This window comes from Teleopsis dalmanni, chromosome 1 (genome assembly GCF_002237135.1).
Source record: "Teleopsis dalmanni isolate 2A chromosome 1, ASM223713v2, whole genome shotgun sequence".
Taxonomy (NCBI): domain Eukaryota; kingdom Metazoa; phylum Arthropoda; class Insecta; order Diptera; family Diopsidae; genus Teleopsis; species Teleopsis dalmanni.
The window spans coordinates 204,473,663-204,478,759 of NC_051846.1; positions in this window are offsets into that span (position 1 = coordinate 204,473,663).

Here is a 5,097-nt window from a genome sequence, read left to right on the forward strand (position 1 = left end):
TTAAGTATAAATCTATAATATAATTCTGCAATCAAATAGTACTAGGTAATAGATTTTAGTGATAGAATAATTCCAGATACCTCACATCAAAAAAGTGATAATAGTTACTACTACTACCGTCTTTAAGGAGAATAATGAGAAATCACATAAATACTTTTTATAAAACTAAATCAACAATTTATTAAATTATTAAAGATAAAAATTAACTTCAACTAACCTTTCAATACTTTAACTTCCTTTTTTTCCATTTTTAAAAATTTATTCCAAAACAGCATATCAATGCACATTTAATATCACTTTAAATGTTTAAATATTAATTTTAATGTTACTTTAATAGACAGATTTTAAAAAAATATTAATTAAATCTTTAATTTCTGAGCACAATTAACTTCAATTTCGAGCATTTAAGATATATCGCGGCTTATCAAAGATAAACTGATCAGCAAACTCCTTAAACCGATATTTTATAGCAAACACCAATAACCGAATGAAAACGAGTCAAACACCAATACAAATATAAACGAAACGTATAATCAAAAGAGCACAAGACCCGAGCACAAATTAGCTTACAATACATATGCAGATATTAAGCTCACCATTTGCACTTGTACATGTATAGAGAAGCTTTCAGCTTAAGCAAGTGTATTGGATGCACTTCCATCTATAACACATATATGTATATACATTGTGTTATAGTTACTCTCCCCCTACTCGGTTATTGAGCGGCTTTGCCTTTACATGTATTATTCATTATTGTACTCAGAGAGTTTCTCTAAAATGTGTTGCTATTTCTTTTACTCTTCTCTGTTTTTTCAATGGCTAATAAAGTAATAGTTACTATATCCGAAGTTTGTAACGAAATATTTTATTTTGGAGTACCTCAGAATTGTTATGTAACGATACTGTTTTTTATGTATGGCTCAATATATAATTATTTAATTCATTTTTTTTCAATTCTATCAAAAACCATAGCTTAGTCTTTCAATAGATAACTAATATAAAATTTTTTACTTAAAAAAATATATAATTGATATTAGAATATAATGTATATACATTTATTCTGAGAACTGAATAAAAATTGAATAATTTAATTTCTATTAAATAATAATTGCCCTTTATAGTAGGAGAGGCTTGAAGTTGCTAACTGGTTAACTGATACCTTAAATTACACACTCAACTTCACTAGAAGACTTTATTTGATCTAAAACTCAGAATATAATGCCACAAGGAGAGATGACCGTAGTAAACACGAATAGAGAAGGAAATGCCGAAACAATGGCTTATTTTAAAGACATACACATATAGTTCTATAAGAAGGATATTACCTATGACATTTCTACGTCAACGAAATATTGGAATCATTGTATCAAAGTGGATGGAGAATACATTGATACATAAAACCAAATCTTAAACAAAATAACGTTCATTTTCAGGTTCTTTTAAACTAATTGTATTAAAGTAAAAAGAGATTACATTAATATATAAAACAAATTAACATATTTTTATAGGTTAGACTATAGATTTGTAGACTAAACATTACAAGTGGCACAATTATTTAGCGCGCGTGACTTATAATCAATAACTTATGTGAGACTATACATTACATCATGACGATTACATAGGTTTAATGCCTTCTGGGGAATGTTTATTCTTGCTTAGTTTAAATATAGGTGACTCACCTTCTCTTAAATATATGAAAGGATCACCAAAAATTTTTTCAATTTGTCCTTCCTGCTGTACTTAAAATGTTCCTGTAGTTAAAATAACGTCAAACTATTAGCTTTACAACACAATTGAAGTATTAAGATTTTTACTAATTAAATGTTATTAATTATTAAAAGAAGGAGATCGTGCACTGCAACCTAAAAGATCTATTGTACCGCTTAGTCAGATTGGAGTATTTCTCCAAGTCCGATTTCTGTAATGACAAACAGTATAGAGCCTATCTTTAATAGTCTTACGTTCTTACGATTCATTAAATACCCTCCTAGGTGTTTCTTCCCGTTGTACTAGGAAGATATATATTTTAGTTTGCTTGAGTAAATACAGCCGATTTTAAAGGTAAATTTAAATTGTATCTATGTTGTTAAAGCAGAACTCAAAAATCTGACAAGAATCTTGTAAGTCTACTATAAAATTAATATTCTAAGATATTTGGAAAAAGTCGATTAAAAGACTGAAACCACAATACGTTTTGTCAATAGTAAACTAACAAAACGACATAATTTATTAGCAATGAAGTATTTTTATGGCAATCCATGTGTATAATCTACAAAGCTTTTGTAGTAATAAATAAATATTCTATTGTTAGAAATTGATATAGGAATCTTTGTTCATAACTATTGAGTATTTGATAATAAGTGTCATAAGCATTAGGTTTTTCTAGATCGGATAACTATTTATACAGCGGAATCCCGACTTTCTTTAATTTTTTAATTATTTGGACTGTATTGTTGAACTCAAATCTTTCTTGTTTATATTTTCTTGAAACTTAATTTTGCATAATAAATACTTAATAATGTTGCAATATAATGATTCATATAGAAAAACTATTTTAATTTAAGTTCCAGTCTCACCTGTTTACATAGTAATTGTCAAGTCTATTTCAATACAACTTAGATGGATTTAAGTTATAAATTGAAAATTAAATAAACGTGCCAAAAATTAATTTTAAATAGTTTATTCAAATATCATATATCCAATAGGCTTAACTGTAATCCATAGAAGTATAAATACTCATATTTTTTTAAGTACGCGTATGTATGTACTTACATATATTTATCAGATGTGAGTAATTAACACCTCATTCAGATATAATCACTTTGATACTATATACAAAATATTATTTAAAAAATAAAAAAAAAAACTGGTAAAAGAAACAGAAAGCTGTAATCATTATTTGATATAAATACCTACTACATCTTCTTGATAAGCACATCCGACTTTTGAAATATTCTCATAACGTCATAAGCAAAATATTTGCAAAGACATTAACTGAAAACTGTTATCAAAACAATGCATAAAAAGTATCTACTACGTATATAAATTAAGAGTTAAAAACGACGAAATGCAAATTGTACTCAGCAATGATATTGATCTTGATTAGGAAAGAAAAAAAATATTGTAATCATTAATTGTTCTTCATTAGAGAAAGGGGCTCGCTAAGTGCATAACATGTGCATATTCATTTAAATGTGTGTCTTCTGTACCATAAGATACTAAAGTATCTTATATCTAGTGAAATAGTTTCTCTGCTTGTATGTAGATTATTTCCCATTAATTTTTTTGTTTTGTCAAGCAAATTGATCTTCAGTAAATTACTTTAAATACAGATTGTTTTAAAAAATATGGTTTGTAGTACCAAGCTTAGAGGTGGTTCTATATAAACAACAACAATCATGATGAAATCGAGTCTTCTTCTATTTTAACTTAAGACTTCATACAAATGTGAGGATATCTGTTTTGTCGTTAACTATTAAAATTTGCTTACTTTATATTAAATGTCACCCGATCAAATAAAAAGCAATTTGTTTATTATAAAGTTTTTGCGCGCATTGTCTGAGTATTTATACATAAATAATTATTTTTCAATAGAAATAATGCATAAGTAGATATTTATTTGCATTATCTGGAATTTTAATCCCTTCTTTCTCACATTTCATTTATAAAACAGATATTCGATATACATATGTCTTTATGTGAATGTTTATAATTGAGTTCGAATTACAGATTTTTATATATAAATCCACCTATATATAGTACACTTTATGCACGTGTAAATATATTATATAATATTATATAATGTAAGATAAACAATTGGAAATTTTCCACACATTTAAGCAATTTCTAATAAAGAAATTTTCGAAAAGTAGTGAACTATAAGAAGAAAAATCGTTCTAATAGAATATACGATCGATCAGTTTTGACCTCTTATATATATAGACTAATTTTAGGTTAGATAAAATTATTACATAGATACACACTATAGATCTATATAACCAGCAGGGTCATAGTATTGCTTTATTTAATAGCTTTTTGAACGTTTAATAAAACTTAGAAAACATATTCAAGGAAGATATTGGCTTTGACTAAGACTATCTAGAAAGCAAGCCTATGACTATCTAGAGCATGTTTAACCTACGTTGTCTATCTACTGGACAATGACAAAGCAGATATAAAGCATTTCCTAGTATGATTAAAAACAAGTTGTTGGAAATAAATTTAAAACAAAAAAAGAACAAACTAATTTTGTGTAACAGTTTATTTTTTTAATTAATACATACTCGTATTATTTTTATCGGGTTCGAATTTTTTTTTAATTTCTTTTTATTTATTTGCAAAAAGACAAGAATATTTAACTTTCAATTTTTTGAAATTTATTTAATTAAAATAAAAATTTCTTTACCATATTTCAAATATGTAATCAATCATTTAATTAAAAATAATTACTTTATTTTTATACGAAATAGAATTTTTGACACAGGACAATATAATTTTAATATTTTATATGTTTTATATGTTTCTGACTTATATATAAGAAAAAAAATTTTTTCATATAATTAGTATTAAAAAAATTGTTTTTCTAAAAATCATCACCTTTTCTATTTATTAATGAAAACTGCACAATCAGATGTCAAATTCACATTTTTCAAATAATAAATAAATAATTTCACAATAATAAGTTACTATTTTTAAAAATAAAAACACTTTAAGTACAAATAAAATGAAGAAAATTATTAGTCTTATAAAAATTATAAAAACTAAAATAAATAAATTATTAAAATTACAGAACGGAAAAACTATAATATTCAAAATTATAAAAATATTAATATTTTAAATATTTCATACTTTTATAAAAAAAAATTCAGTAAAAAATTTCAATATTTTATTATCTTATTATTTCTTTTTACTCATAGTAGAAACTTTTAAAATTATTCAATTAATTGCAACACATTTTTATTTTCATCTAACCAAGTAATTTTTATATTCAACATGTAGTCATGGTTTAACATAAAATTTTTATTTAGTTTAAACTATAAGACACACCCGTATACAAAAAAAAAAATTAGCAAAATGATAGTAAGTATTACTAAAATG